This window comes from Patagioenas fasciata, chromosome 10, assembly GCF_037038585.1.
Source record: "Patagioenas fasciata isolate bPatFas1 chromosome 10, bPatFas1.hap1, whole genome shotgun sequence".
NCBI classification, from domain to species: domain Eukaryota; kingdom Metazoa; phylum Chordata; class Aves; order Columbiformes; family Columbidae; genus Patagioenas; species Patagioenas fasciata.
Window position 1 is genome coordinate 9,515,455 of NC_092529.1, and position 15,584 is coordinate 9,531,038.

Below are 15,584 nucleotides of genomic sequence, written 5' to 3' on the forward strand. Positions count from 1 at the left end.
AAACCAACCTGTTAGGAAGGTTCACAAATTATACAGCTCTTATCTCTCTGGACAGGAAGTGCCAGAATGGTCAGAGGATCAAGCCTGGAAAATGAGAAAAGATCCACGATTTAGGGAATATTTTCCAGAATATTTGGGTCATCAGAAGTCAAATATTATCAACTGAAACTGTAACTTGGTTAGAACTGTGGTGATGTAGGTCTAGAGAGTGTGGTTTTGTAATGGTGGTGAAAAGTACAGGTTAAAGACCATGGTCATTGTCATAGAAAGGAATATGGCCTTTTAGAAGGTATTTTGATGAAAGAGCGATTTTTATAGATCAATGTGAAGTTTTACGTCAGCAGAATTGGGAAAGCCTTGGAAAAAATCTAAACTGCTAAAGTGCATTTACTGTTTACAAAATATAGCTAATCTTACTGAGTGGGAGCCGTCAATATTGCACATAATAATCAAGAGTAAAAAGAGAAACTATCTGTATTTCTCAACTCTCCTACCACTGTGTTAGAAGAAAATATGTACCTTACACAAGGAAGGGAGCTAAACAAAGAATATGAGTATATTCTTTTTTAATTGCTTCCGGGGAGGGGGGTATGGGTTTTAGTACAAAATTATTTGAAATATTTGTGTATAGTGCGGATCTTGGGATTTATATATGTAAAATGTTATACGCTGTAACATTTTTGATTACAGTTCTGCATTTCACTGAAATCTCTGAAGGTTGGTCAAAAAACGATGGGGAAAGGGACTGCCCAGCCCATGTCCTTTCTTCCCTTTTTCTAAGGAAGCTCCTCTTTCTTCTCCCACCTCTTGCTTCTGATGGTGAAATAAATGTACACTTTGTCAAGTCCAGCAGAGTCCCAAGGAAAGTTTGTAATTCATATCCAGAAGAGCCTGACCTTTGTAGGACACTGAGCAAGTCACTTGTTGCTTGCAAGTCCAGTGAAGAGCATGGTGACTGTGGTGGTGATTTTTGTGACGTTTGGAGTGCACTGACTGGCGTGCCAGAACTGGGCAAAAGGTTTGTAGGCTCTGATGGTGAGTGGATGGGGCTGCTTGTAAGGAACACCCCAAACTGTTGTCACATACTAAATACTGCAGGAAGTGGTTAGGAAGGATGGTTTACCTGGTGGAGGAGAGGGTATCTGGAGGTAGATACGACTGGGGTGAGTTGGGAGCCATCCTGATGGAGGGACAAAAGAAAAAGCCAGTCTGGTACAAGGCTCAGGCAGAAGTTGCTTTAAGTCTATTTTCATTTGGTAAATGCTTTGTTATTACAGGGGCCTAGGCTATGTGTGGGGAGTGTGGTTTGTCTCTCCTGCTCCCTCCTTATGACACACTGTAGGTGTTGTCTCTTCTGCTACAGGCATTCAGCTCCCTGTGAGGCTGAGGAAGTGTCTGTGCATGGAGTGGCAGAGTCCTGCGACCAGCGCTCTGTGTGTATTGGTAGCGGAAAAGCTTTGCTGTAGAACTTCCTGCAGTTTTTGGGAAAGTGGTGTTGGTGGCTCCTGTGTCCTCTTTCCTCATCTTGTGTGTGCCAGTGAAGTCCTTTGGGAAGAAGGCAAAGTTGCAAATAAAAAGAGGATGGGGAACTGACTCAGCTATGTATGTGGCCTTCAGTAGCCATGTGCAGCTTCTGTCCAGCTCCTGGTGCTTGTCCATTTTGAAGATATCAGGACTTGGGATGCTCAGATGTACAGCTTGATGTCCGTGCTAGCAGTGGCCTCTGTCCCACAGCTGGTTGGAAACAGCACCTGGTAATAGAATTGATGAGCATATTAATTAAGGCATGTTTTAAGGAAATTAGTACATGACTCCTTTTCCTATCAGCCTGCTGGGCACAGCCCTGGAGCCCATCTCTGTGGTGCAGAAAGGCAAAGGTTCTCCTTCACTGGGTGTTGCTATAATTGTTGTGTTGTATTTTTTTGTGTAAACACCCATTACCACAGTATCTGAACACCTGTGAGGAGCTGCTGCACCAGGATGTGGTCAGGTTCAGAGGCACTCAAACTGATTAATATCGCATCCTACCTCTTCAGTTGCCGCTTCATGCAAGTCTTTTTTTGGCAGATAAATCAAGGAGGGAGGTTGGTGCATGATTCATTAAACATAATGCTCAGGACAAGGAGGGCAGGAGCGGACAGGTGGAGACAGGACTTCAGACACCGTGGGAGCAGCTCTCTTTGCAGCAGCCTAGAGATGACTGAAGCTTGCTTTGAGGTTCAGAGTAGGTTTTGTGTTCCACATCTTACTGAAGGATCTGATTCAGCAGAACCAAGTGTTTTTGGAGTAGGTCTTACTGTTACCACCTTCCTCCCTACCCCAAACCCACGCATCTCTGATCTCCCTGTCCGTCCTGGCCACCCCTACAGCTGCTCCTGCCTTATTCCCACCTCAGGCTTCTGCTTTCTCGCCCAGCCTGGCTGCGTGGGACCCCAGGTCGGTAGGCAGGCCTGGGGAGTGCGGCAGCTTGAGCCCTGCTCCACGTCACACCTCTTTTCTGGTTTTTGGCTCATGCGACCTTGGAGACCTGCATATCAAAGAGAGAAGCTTCTTGTAGCTCCAAGCAAATTTCAGAACTACCTGAAAATCACATGGAGGACTTGGAATATTGTAGGAATGAGAAATTGATGGAAATGTTTAACTTTTTTGTTTAAGTAATGGCTTACAGAGAGGAGAGACTTGTCTCTGCTCATAGGAGATGTCCGTACATGAGCAATGAGAACCTCACCAGGCCAAAGTTTTGGTTGGTGTGATAGCTCAGCAGAGCAGCAGCGCTGCCTGGATGTCCTGCCCTTCCCTGCCCTGTCTGTCTGGTCTCTTGACTGCAGAATGGGGTGGTGGTATCTGACCACATCTGCATCAGCCACTGGGTGCCCAGCAATGAACAGTAGCCAGAAAAAAACCTGTGAAGCCTAAACTCACCTTTGGCACTTGTACTGCTTCAAGCCTGTGTTTTTTTCCCCAAAGTGAATTTTTAACTAGTCTTAAGCTGCTTGTGGTTTTGTTTGTGTTTGGCAAATAACTACAGCTAAACTAATAAATCAGAAATTAAATATTTCATATGGAAATATTCAGAAAACCAATGTCTGGTAGTCTCCTGTGCCACAGAATGGCCATGTCAATTGACTGGGGGCCATTTTGTGGTGGGTTTTTTCTGCTTTTCTAGCCAAGCTCCCTGTGGAGGTGAGTGCAGTCACCAGGAGCCAATCTGTCACCTATCTGGAAAATGCTGAGCCCACCTCTGGTGTGCTGGAACAGCGGTCGTGTTGCCATTGCAAAACACTCTGTTCAGCTGCATATACCTTATTCATAAGTAGATGCTCCTTTTCGTCTAATTACCTCTGTGCTACTGTTACTCCCAAGCACCTTGGAGCAGTACGAAGCAATATTAAGTAGTACTAAGCAGTATTAAATAGTAATATCTACTGATACCAGTGGGAGAAGTCAAGGTTAATACATAGCTTGTTAAGAGAGCTCCAGGAGGAGCACAGAAGTGGGGGTTGTCTTCATGCACAAAGCTCCCATGGGTGCACCGGAGTGCTGGCTTACTAGCAGAGGAGTTATACTCAGAAGACAAGCGGTTTGGCTCGTGAGTGTTGTACGATGTCAGGTCAGTGAGTGAGAGAACAATACTTACAAGTTGAGCCTCTGTGGTTTTGTTTTGTTTTTGTATTTATGTTGGTTTGCTTTTTATCCAGATGTCTTTGAAACCAGATGGAAACTCCAAACTGGTGTTGGGTCAAGCCCTTGCTCTGGCTGTGGGTACATGGAAATGCACCAGAGTGGCCAAGATGGGCTATATCACTCCAAGCTGCTTTGAGAACCGTATCACAGGCCTCTTTCCTGTACTGTAAAGAGTCTTGTTTCTCCCCGTTGTGCTGAGGCCGTGAAAGGAGAAGCTGAGTGAGCTGCACCTCTGTACAACACAGTTGCACAGGGAAGGTTTTCTGGGTAAGAATACAACAGGGTGCTTGCACTTGCCAGACAGAGCTTTTAGTTGGCTGCATCGCTGGCAGTGTCCCTGCAGGAACTCTCCTTTAGCCGTGATGGAGCCTACAGGCGGCAGGGCAACAGGCGGCTTTGCGGAAAAGCAGAGGCCAGAAAAATAGTATTTTGGCACCTGGATTCCCATTGCAGGCCATGTCCTGTGGGTGTTTCCTTGCCCACTAACTACTGGCAAAGTGAATCTAACTGCACACAGGTCAAGAGCAGGGCAAAGAATGCACAAGCTGTTTGGATTGTGACACTGGATACTGCACCTCAAAAACCAGGTGTCCAAACTAATCTGTATCTGGTGTTCTACAATGATAGCTACCTTGTGCAGCTGCTTGGAAAAGGACACGTAGGAAAGGTTTCTTGCAAGAACATCCGGGATTGCTTGGTACACAGCAGTTACACTTGCCCCAGTGTTGTGGCTGACCATAGAAAGTGAGTAGAACAACATCAGAAGGCTCTTGCAGTTCCGTTTTAGTCCCAGCAGTGCTGCTCACCACAGTTCCCATCCCACTATTCCCCTCTGTGCTTGTCGTGCCTCCTCTCGAGGTGACCAGCATCCTTGCTATCGTACTCAGTTTGAATGTCCTTAACCTGAACTGGCTGGTTTATGCTGAAGTCCTTGTATGGAGAGGACTGTCTGTAGCTGTCACATGGGTGTCCAGCTCAGTCCAAAATCAGATTCCTCTAAAGGGTTCAGGCTTGAAAATGGAGACTTAAACACAAGCGCTTGGCTTTGCAGGTGCAGAAGATGTTGGGTCCCATAGAAGGACTGGCACCAAAGTAGTGAATTAATGAGCTATGATACTGCATTTGCTTTCACTTATGGTCTTGTAACTAAGTCTGAATTGAGCTGCTGATGGTTTTTGTACCAGCTGGAGTGGTCACACTCTTCCTTAGCAGTTTTTACCTCTTTTTGCTTTTTTCCCTCGTGATGGTGAGGACTCTGGCCGTGTGGTCTTCCACAACTGTCAAAGTGGCCTCGTGTGTTCCTTGGAGCCTGGATCTTCAACACTATTTCTCACGCAGCTTTGGTGCTCCCTCTGTCTGGAAAGTGCATGAGTGTGTGTGTGCAAACCTCCGAGGGTAGCACAGGTGATGCACACTCACCTGTAGCTTCTTCAGGTGTAACTTCAGGGCTTCCTGGCTACACACCCTATCCTTCTGCTCCCTTTACCCCACTCTAAGAGAAGAACGTACTCTGGTCTGCTGTCCATCCACATGATGTTCTTGCTAAGGCTTGTTCTAGTCTGTGGCTTTAAAAACCAGAAAGGACGTACCCTGTTATCACTGTGCTGTGGCAAGAACACAGTTGTATTCATGTGGAACTGTTGCAGTCTCTTTGTAAGACATGATATAATTGAAAAGTCTGGCACATTTCCCACAGCAAACATTGTTAATCCCCACTAGCTAGGATTAGTCACCACTTCTTACAAGCCTTGACATACAGCTAGCAAGTTATTCAGTTAATCCACACTTACAGGATAAATATTTCATCCTATGGGAAATTAGGAAGCATCTTCTTCCTCTCCTGTTGTACAGTGATGCATCGTGTCTCTTACACCTGAAGGTGGAAGGGAAAAATACAATAACATGTGATTGCTGTTAGCAGACACTTTCTATCACAAGACATCTGGATCAGCAGGGAAATTTAGTACAAAATACCTTGCTGAAATATAAACAGCATCTTTGTGCTCTTTCTGGCACTGGAGAATTTTCCTGTTACACAACAATAAGTACTCGATGCCCCACAGCTGCAAGACTCTTCCAAGTGCCCTCTCTTCCTTTTTACTGTTTTTTTTTCCCCTTATGTGATCTCAAGCTGTCTCTGCCAGCGGTGTCACTGGAGTTGGTTGCTGTACTTGCCGTGAAACCGAGGTTGTTGAAATGAAGGTTGTTTCAGGGTCTGAACTTTTGCAGAGTCCAAAGTGCGACTCCAAGTTTCCTCATGCGCAGTCTCCAAACCAGCAAGATCTTACTGAGTAGGTGATCTGATAGCCCATTTTTCTGCACAAAATAGCTGAGTGGATCTGGGAACACCAGGTTTCCAGCTGTTGGGCAATCTATCCAGGGAAGATGGCTTGAAGCAGTGTCCAGTGAGACCAAGATCACCAGTGGGCACGATCAGGGAAGGAAGGGGCCTTCTGGCTGGGGAGCTTTTGATTTGTGAGGAGTTTTGAAAATTTTTTATTTCTGTGTGGTTTGATCCAAAAACCTTAAAAAAATAAATTACTTAGATGTATTCTGTTAGATGCTCAACTCTCCCTATGGTTTGACGAACTTAAATTATATTTTATCTTAGGTCAAGGGATAAATAATTACACAAAACCAGGGCACTTTGTTGATTTATCATCTCTCTGGACTGAGTCATGTTTTCCAGGATTTTAAGCTTAAATTTTGCTCCTAGTTAGTGGAGTTGTCAGTCTTAAGCAAGGTGCTTTGGAAAAGAGAAGACTCATGCTAAGACCTTTTTCTGTTTTGATGATCTGTCTAGTCACTTATCCACATTACTGTTTGACTAAGTTTCCTTAAATTTGGTAGCGAATTATGTTGCACTTGTGCCCCACCCCAAAAAATTCTTCTGGTGCCCATGTGTGGGACCGGCCCTGACTTGCCAGCATCTCTTTGGAGTGGACACCGGCTGCCAGGTGAGATCTGGCGTGGGCGTCGTGATGAGTTGAGGTTTTCACATCTCGTGGTGTTTGCATCTTATTCTTGTCCTTTGCTTTGCGGAGCTGTTTGCCTGTCTAGGAAAAGTTAGGATTCATTTCCATCCTACCGTTAACAGGCTAAAATAGTTCTGTGCGTAACATTGGAGTTGCAGCAGGCTGAGCAGTACAATTGTGTTAACCCTGCGAGTCCAGCTGAAAGCGGTGTTTTAACCTCTTGTTTCTGCTGATGCCGCATGTGGTGAGGCCGGTTGTCACGCTCTGTATCTGTTTAGAAACAGTTTGGATTTTTAAATACTACTTTATGATGTTTCCATCGTATTTCGTCAAGAGAGATCAGCTCATCCTGGTCGTTGCTGACTCTGGGACCAGCTTGTTCCTGCAGTCGTTTCTCCAGCAGTGTCCCGGCCCTGCAGTCAGGGTGGCTGACGAGGCAGGGGTCCATCCCTGCTGGCACCTTGTCGGTCAGATCCCAAAGCTGTACTGTTTCTGTGCTTTCCTCAGAGTGTGTCTTTTGTTTCTAATAAACTGCATTGCTGGGACTCTTAGATAAAATACAGCGTTCAGGCTGCCTTTGTAAGCGGATGCTACAGCACCTGGAAGCAAGAGCTGGTGTTTCTTTGGTTCCTGGAGATGATCGGGGAAAGGTTACAAGCTGGTTGATACACATCACTGAGTCAATTGGAAATTGCCATTAGTATTTTTCTCCCTTTCTGTCTCCATCTAGAATTTACACAAGAAGGTCATGTTACTGTTGTTTCCTTTTCTATATTCGCTGTCAGACAAGGTCATTTTCAAAGCCAATGACCAGTTAAGCTTTAATTTTGCAACCATGGAAAATTATTATCAAAGGAGGGAAGCTTTGAAGTAGATGATTAACTGGCACATCCGATGACTGGTTACATTTTAACAGACTCCTTTTACACAACTCCCTTCAGCTGTAGCGAACTTGAACTCAAGACAGGAATGAGTTTCCCATGAGGAGTAATGGGATGACTCTCCATTTAATGTGACTGAAACATCCAGTCTTGCCTGAATAAAGAAATGGTAAGAAAAAGGACATAGTTCCCTCATAATGAACTCCTAGGAGTTTTCCCTGGAAACCCAGATGTTGTCCCAACCCCAGTCCCTTGTTACTGCTGGTAGAATTTGCTTTATTTTCTGTTGCCAGCATTATAACAAGCATAGCCTAAGTTTCCCTGAGATAGGTATAGCCTCTCACAGTCCTTAACTAGCAAAAGCATCAGAGTGGATTAAAGCCAAGCCCAGTCCTGTGTTTGCTCAGGTTTTAGAGTAGTTGAGAGCCAGGCTAGGTTTCTGTGAGATGTAATTCATCAAGGAGGGAAATGCAGAGATGTACAACAGTGCCAGGAGGAGCAAAATAAATTGATCCTTCTACTACTGTAATTTGAAAATGTTGTTTTCCTAAAAGAAAATTATGTGAGACTGCACAGTGTTTTCATGCAGAGCATGTATGCAATATTTATAGCCTTCTCATCTGAATCAGTTGCAGGGTTTGAATGTTTTATTTTTAATAAAGAGAAAAAAGACTGACAAATACAGCTGTGCTCTGAAACCTTATGGCGAGAAAGATGCTGTCACAAGGGGAGCTCTTTTAGTAAACTCGTTCATTGCTTCGTGTATATACTGCATCAGCCCTTCCCTTGCAGCTTCGCCTCACTGTGGGTTGAAAGGTGGTCTAAGGAACCTCAAGTCATCTTGCTCCGTCCTGAAACGTAGCAGGTGCTGATGTTGTTAAAGCCATTCGGAGCCAAACCATGAGCTGCCAACCGCTGGCAGAGGCACTGATGTCCATGGAGCTCTGCCTGCCTGTGTCAGCAGAGCCTCTGGTGCAGTTGTTTACCCCCTTGTTGAAAAACTCCCCTGCAATGACTGTTTTCAGGTGGTTTTCCCCGCACTGATCCTGTGCCCCTGCAGCCGGGCTGCTTATGGGTATCTCGTCTATCTCCTGTGCTGCTGGTACGGATGTCTCCAGGCTGGCTGCAGCTGTCCCCGTGTGACTGTAGTCGAGGCCAGAGTCCATCTGGTTACACAAGAAATAAGCAGAATTTGCCATGCTGGTGCTGGTGAAGCACGAGGCACAGAGGCAGGGATGCAGCCCGGTCCTTGGCATCCTTCCCCAGAATCAATTATCTCATCTTCCTCAAGTGACCCCCTCCAGCCTGCATACAGCTGAGGCCAGAAATTGGCCTTTACTTTGGTTTATTTACAGCAGCTTCATTTTTTGTTGTTTCCCCTATTAGCAATAAGGGATGAATTCTTCTCTAGGCTTAATCAGGGTAACTATGAGCAGTCTCATGCCTGTGCACTTGGAGGCTGTTTTGAAAAGCTGGCTGATATCAGTGTTATGGTGTAAAGCTGATAAATCTTTAAAGAGAAGGTCACAGGGCTGCCTGCAGAGGCCTGACGTTAGCTTCTACTGACAGTAGTAGAAACTGGTGGTGTCTCTGTGATATCAAAGAAGGATGCCTAAAATTCACCTCTGCCTGAAGGGCTAATCTCCTGAAGTCCTTCTGAATGGTTTCTGAGACAGGCTTGAGCAGGGCAGGTGTTCACGCTTGTCCCACAGGCTGTGTCTGCAATCCCCTTCCCCACGAACAGCTTTGAGTCAGAGCTTTGACAGTGTTGTGGGCACCGCTCATTCAGAAAGCAAACCAGTGTGTCTCTGCTGGACAGCTGTTAATCGAGACCTGAAGCACTGAAAGCCTCTGGGCAATCAGAAATCTGGTTAGAAGGGATTTTTCCTTTTTACTTTCTAACCACATGAATGGAAACTTGGGTTCTCTTGTGCTTAGTGACATGATCCCCATTCCCAGGCCTTTTATGAAATCTGGAATGTTCGGACGCAGGACCAGAGGAGCCAGCACTGGCAAACAGCCTGTTCGTATTGGAGGTGAAGTCTTTGTCCTGGTGGAGACAGGCTCAGGTGTGGGACCTGTGTGGTTGCACTCCAGTTGGAAGCTCATTGCCCTCTTCGGCTGCTGTTCCAGTTGTGTAACTGTTTACGAGAAGTTGTCCAGGATGATAAACTGGGTTTTGTGCCTTGTAAAACTTGTCTGTTAAATGCAAGATGTTGGAAATAGTGAAACAGATGCTAGTACCACCAGCAAGACAAGGTTTGGGGAAGAATATCTCAGAATAAACTGACTGCTACAGCTGGGAATACAGCTGACTAGAAGTGGCCCTGGAGATCTTTTTCAGGTCTGAAGTAGATGCTGCTAAAGTTTAGGGAGATGTTAATCGTTTAGCCACCCTTAGACCACTGTGGTTTCAGCAACACTGCAGGACAGACATTTGCTAACCTCATTCTCTGTAACTCCACTGGAATACATTAGTCCCTTATTTGCTGCTCTCATCAGCCTCTAACATTTAAAATGCAGCATGTTCATCTAAAGACATTAAAAAAAACATCCAGAATTGGTTTTACATGACAGACGTTGCTGTCAAATTTAGGAAGATGGCCAGAAGGGTAACAGAACTGAAGAACAATTGAATACAAGCATTTTTCAGTGCCAAGTGATCTGCTGTGATCCAAAGTGTTGTTTTCACAACAACCTTTCCTACGTCTGAACCAGAGACAGGGTTCATCGAGGTACGCCGGGTAATGCCAGTGGGAGCAGTGGTGGCCTCAAGCCCTGGCAGTCAGATGCTTGGGTAATTTTGAACTCTGCTTTTCCACAATTATTATCTAGGCCCCTTTTCTGTTATTCGTGCTTGGATGAAGGACTGCTCTGTAACTGCTCCCTGCAGGGAGCAACCACCTGTTTACATTATAGCAAATGATTCCTTAATAGAGGACTAGATTGGGTGTATTCATGTGATACGCAGTACCTTTGAGACCTCTCCATCCAGTTTAGTTAAGATATTACAGCAGCTGGCCGTGCCCAGACAGCGTAGAAAGCTGGCAGCCAGTGGTCCAAACTGGGAAGCTGTTTCCCACAGAATGAGGTTGGCCCAAAATTTGCTGAGCCTCAGCAACTGGAGCGATATTCGTCTTTTCCACAAAGCTGGATGCACATTGAGGAGCTGGGTCAGAGCTGGACTTTGTAAACAGATGTAAAGCCCCTGCCCAAATGGCTTTGAACCTGGTTGCACCAGGAGGGGCTTTGCTCACTCTCCTCCTGTGTCCTCTTAGTTTGACTGCAAAGTGAAAAGTAGTGTTTGCTTTTGTGGTATTAGCCTGATTTCACTGGTTTATACTGCAGACTATTGGTGGGAAATACCTAGGCACTGAAATTTTAAAGATACGTATTTCAGTTAACATGTTTGCATGTTTTATTGTGTTGTTCTCTTATGCTTGTGCAGTTTGTAAAGGGCCAAGGGATCCCATAAGGGGGAACATAATGTAAATCTGTATTATTTTATACCTTTTAGTGTCAGACTAAAGGAAATCCCAATTATACTTCTGTTTTTTAAGGACAACAGTAAAGAATCAGCCCTCTAGGAAAACTCAGGAGAGCATTAAATAAGCTTTTCCCAATTTCGATAGTGAAATTGCAAGGAGATCATTCACAAGCGTGAGGGACATGCCCCATAGCCTGTGCCAGCAGTCCCCAGATACCAGCGGTGCTGAGGGGGCCAGGCTGGTGCCCACTGGGCTTGGGTGTTTGTGGTCTATGCTGGAGCTCTGTCCTTACCATGAGGAGGTGGTGGGGATGGAAAAGGCAAAGAAGCCCAGGATGCTGGAGGCTGTAAGAGGGATACAAGCAAGTGGATAAAATTTGGAGGAGAAAAGCCCTTCCCAAGCAATAGGGAGTGAAGGCAAGAGCAGTGAGACCTAACTAATCAGCTGCCTCATGGAGTTTTTAGCAGCGCTTCTAGGAGGGGTCTGATTCCAAGTTTAAGCAAGCTCTGATCACAGCCTTTTTCCGAGGCTTTTACAGGACAATGCAGCTTAGTGTCGCAACAAAACTGGGCTTTGAAATGCTCTGTGCAGCCCCTCTGTTGGCAGCCACATCATCCCAATCAATAACACGAGTCCATCAGCCTTCTGCAAGCACTTAGTAGTTTGGGCACAATCAGCCTGGTTCAAACGCAGACCCAGAGTGGTTTAAGTTTAATAGCGATTGGTCCTGTCCCTGACTGGTATGAACTGAACCTCTGCTGGCGTCAGTGGGCTGTGCTGATTTGAATGAGTTCAGGACCTGGTAGTAAAGCTTTTCTTGAAAACCTATTTTAGGAAGTGCTGCTGCTAATGTTAACATGGGACTGTATCTCTGTCTTGAATATAAATGCAGAGTTGACAGCTATTAAATACAGGAGTGACTAAATCACATAGTAATAGCAGCGTGCAATTAGCAGCTCTTCTGTGGTCACTGTGTACTTCAGATTGATGGCTCTGGGGCTCATGGCTTAGCAGGGGCTGCTAAGTTTGGCAAATAGCAACCCTTTTCTCACAACCGAAATGGACTACAGTGCTCATGCAACACCTGCTGTTCAGTTATCAATGACCCTGGCTGTATTTTCTTTGTGGAGTGAATGAATCCGGGGTTTCAGGGTCAAGCTCTAGGGTAGTTCCAGCATCACTGTCCCCGCCACCCTCGCAGCCTGTGCTCGTGCAATGTCTCAGGACCAGGGGAGAAGAAATCTCAGTTTTCTCTTAGGGGCATCTAACCCAGCTTTGATCAGCTGGAAAAACAAAACAAAAACAGTGAGGCAGTTGGTAATGGTTTTAAAAGGTAGCTTTGAAGATAAGATTTTATCTTAAAAAAAGGTGTGTGAGACAGAGGAAGCAAATGACTGTGAAGGACAGATGTAAGGAGAAGCCTGTAGCATTTGTATTTGCAGTCCTTCCATTTTTCTGCTTCATTATAAAATAGTTGTTTGTTTTTAAAGTATTCTAATGTTTAGCTCGGAGGTTGGGAGAGCCCTATATTGGCCTGAAGCCATGTGTTTTGGTTTGGTTTTTCTTGGGGGGTGGCAGGGAAGGATAATTGTCCTGTCCCCCCCCCCCCCCCGACTCCTCACTGAGATGAGACTTGGAAAAATTCCTGTAAGATGAAACTCTCTTGGGTTTGGCATAATGATAGTGGGAATAAATGCCATTTGTGTTATACAGGGCACCGAGCAAGATATATAGCAGGCCCTTTGCATTGATGTCTCTGTTATGTCTATGCTACCACGCAGGGATTTCACAGTTACTGCAGAACATAGCTCAGTGTCGAAGTGTGTCGTGGTTGAGACGGACAAACGACATGGACCAAGTTCTTCCAGGATGAAAGTAGTAGATGCCATTTATTGCCACAAGTGCATTTTTATACAGTTTTACCAATTCATGTGTCTCTTCACTATTGGTTACAAGTTACAGCAGTAACATCTCATTGGCTAATTTTGCTATCATCAATGTTACTCTTCTACTCCCTTCTCTCTCACGGGTACATCCTTAACATCTCCGGATACTCCTTTACTCCCATCTTTCTCACGGGTAGGCCTTCATATCTTCAAGGCTAATTTCTGTTCCCATGCCCTCCGTCAGGGAATCCACGGACCCACCGTAGTCCCCCACAGAAGTGATCCAACAAAATTTCTGATATAAATCTGTGCAAAGACAGGGAACTAAAAGAAGGGCAATGCACTTGGGAGTCTGAGTGCTGGGCATGGAGAGTGTGTGTTTTGTCTCTGCTGCATGAAGTTCTGCAGCAAAACCCGTGTGCAGCAGCACATGGCAGCAGAGGAACAAGAGCCCTCTGTGACTTGGCCAGCGATCTCCATAGTCAGGGCAGCATTTTCTTTTAACTGTCTTATGACAAGTGTATCTTGGCTTGCTTTTGGTTCTGTAGGAATAGTTGGTTTTAAAACTCTTGTTTACTAATGAACAGTGACACTGTTTTGGGTCAGCGTGAGTGTTAACTCTCCAAATCTGCTTTGTGAAGAGAACAACAAAAAAATTTCAGAATTGAACACATTTTTTTCTCTTTTAAATAGCAGTTACTGGAGAGCAGCTCCTTGCCCTGTTCCTCTCTGGCAGCTGGGCTTGCTGGCACTGTGGCCTCCAAGGTGATGTTGGTTGTTCTGTTGGAGACTAGGCTTGGTGCGTGTCAATAATGAATTTTGAGGCCATCTCTATCTTTCCATTGCTTTGTTGGGCAAGTGAAAATACTGGCAGGGTCCTTTACCTTGCCTTCTGAGAGACGTGTTCTGCCCTGGCTTTGTTTCTGTGGTGCCAGACAAATTCTTGCTTATAGATCATGCCAACTTGAAATTCACTTGGGTATCAAAACTCCTGTTAACATACACAGAGTACCCTTATACTTCAAAATATCAGCTTATCACCTAGTTAGCTAAAGATAGGACACAAAAGAGCAACTCTGCCAAGGGAAACGAGATGAGATTCCCGTGCCACTGAAACATTATCTTGTGTAAACGAGACAAAAAGTGAGTCCTGAACCTTCATGTTCAACAAAACTACAGCTGTTACAAAGCAGGTCCAACAGCACTACAAAGTGTCTTTTCTTTTTTTCATTTCTCTTAGACAAAACGCTTATCATGGAAGTGAGGATGAGAAAAAACAGGCCACCCGATCAGTCTTCTGCTAGATCAAACCTGGTAGGAAGCTTGACTTACAGCTGGCTTGTTACAATGGCCAGAGGAGGTGAGACCAAAGCCCATCTCCCAAATTCCAGCTTTGCAACCAAATACTGGTTCAAAGCAATTTCTCCCTGAACATATTTCTCTTTTCCACCAGAGGCTATATCCAATGGACTTTGGTGCAAAGAACAGTTCTGGACTCTACAACAACTAGTGGAATGTGGTTGCACAGTCCTACTGTATGTGAAAACGTGCACTGTTAGTTAAATGGCAGATACTGCTCCATGTTGAGCAAACCGCACCCCAGGACCTTGTTTGTAGCAAGATGGGAGGGACCACATTTGAAGACGGTTTCATGGCAACCGAAGTTGTAATTAGCACAGCTATCTTCATATGTTGCAAGATAATTTCTTTTTCCGGAGGGGGTGGATGTTAAAAGTATAAGTAAACAATCAATTAAAATGAAGGGCTCGTTATTGGCTTCCTCTCTAGCTGTGATTTGGTAGACAAACTTGGGTAACGTATATTATGGAGCCGTTGCTGCAAATTAAAACATAAAAAGGCAAAGGGGTTTTGGAAGAGGATCTGCTGCTGCTTTCTGGTTAACACTTCATCCTTTTCTAAGCGAAAAGTCACAACTATGTGAGTTTTTGAGCTGGGCGTGAACTAAGCAACGAGTTCAGTGCAGCAAAGGTGATGGTGCGGTCCTACAGTTCTCAAGGATGGCTGAAGGCAGAAGGGAGTGACAGCACGGCAACCTGTATGATATTAGCTGTAATTATAGGCTGCCGTTCTTTCTCACAACAGGAGGAAAAAAAAATCAAATACTTACTACTGAGGATAAATGGAGAAGCAAGACCTTTGTGTGTGTGTGTGTGTGTGTGTGTGTGTGTGTGTGTGTGTGTGTGTGTGTGTGTGCATGCCGCAGGTGGGCCTGGTCCTTAAATAGACTGATCTGAAAGGTGTCAGCACCTGCTCCTGCTCTGTGTCAGCAGATGCGAGAGATATGGGGATGGTGTAGAAAGGTCCAGACTGACAACGCGCCGTGGCTGACGTCGGAGCTTTTTGTATTTTTAGTGTTGCTGGTGGCGGAGATACCGATAGCAGAGTGATCCCAGCTCCCTTCAAGTGAGAAATGATTCATGCCCTGTAAAAATAAAGCTTGATGCAAGCAGCCCTGTTTCCTCCAAAATGAGGACTGCAGCTCTTGAACTTTTAAAAGGACCTTTTTTTTCCCAGTTCTTTAGAGAAGACTTGCAGTGTTTTACTGTTAGCTTGGATCCCCTGTTTCCAGTTCCTGAACAGCATTTTCTGGGAGTATACTCATTTGCTCTGGCCTGTCACTGAAGCTGAGCATTAGATTTTAAACTCGGA

The 15,584-nt window shown here is 45.2% G+C and overlaps 2 long non-coding RNA genes across 4 annotated transcripts in view; one reads left to right on the plus strand and one right to left on the minus strand.

Moving 5' to 3' along the window:
- The window catches only part of LOC136105981 (uncharacterized), a 295,265-nt gene that overhangs the window by 84,267 nt on the left and 195,414 nt on the right, over positions 1 to 15,584 (plus strand). Inside the window, exon 1 of one of the 2 annotated variants that reach the window (XR_011740714.1) lies at positions 14,185 to 14,274. The exons of the other annotated variant lie outside the window; for it this stretch is intronic. This is a non-coding gene — a long non-coding RNA (uncharacterized lncRNA). Of the gene's footprint in view, positions 1 to 14,184; positions 14,275 to 15,584 lie in introns of those variants that run through there. 2 annotated transcript variants of the gene reach the window in all.
- On the minus strand, positions 582 to 5,938 carry LOC139828695 (uncharacterized). Of its 2 annotated transcripts, none has more exons than XR_011740610.1 (3): positions 5,659 to 5,938; positions 5,475 to 5,557; positions 582 to 1,751 (listed from the first exon to the last, which is right to left on the minus strand). It is a non-coding gene; the product is annotated as an uncharacterized lncRNA (long non-coding RNA). The 2 variants fall into 2 exon arrangements; XR_011740609.1 differs by lacking the exon at positions 582 to 1,751 and adding an exon at positions 2,461 to 2,527.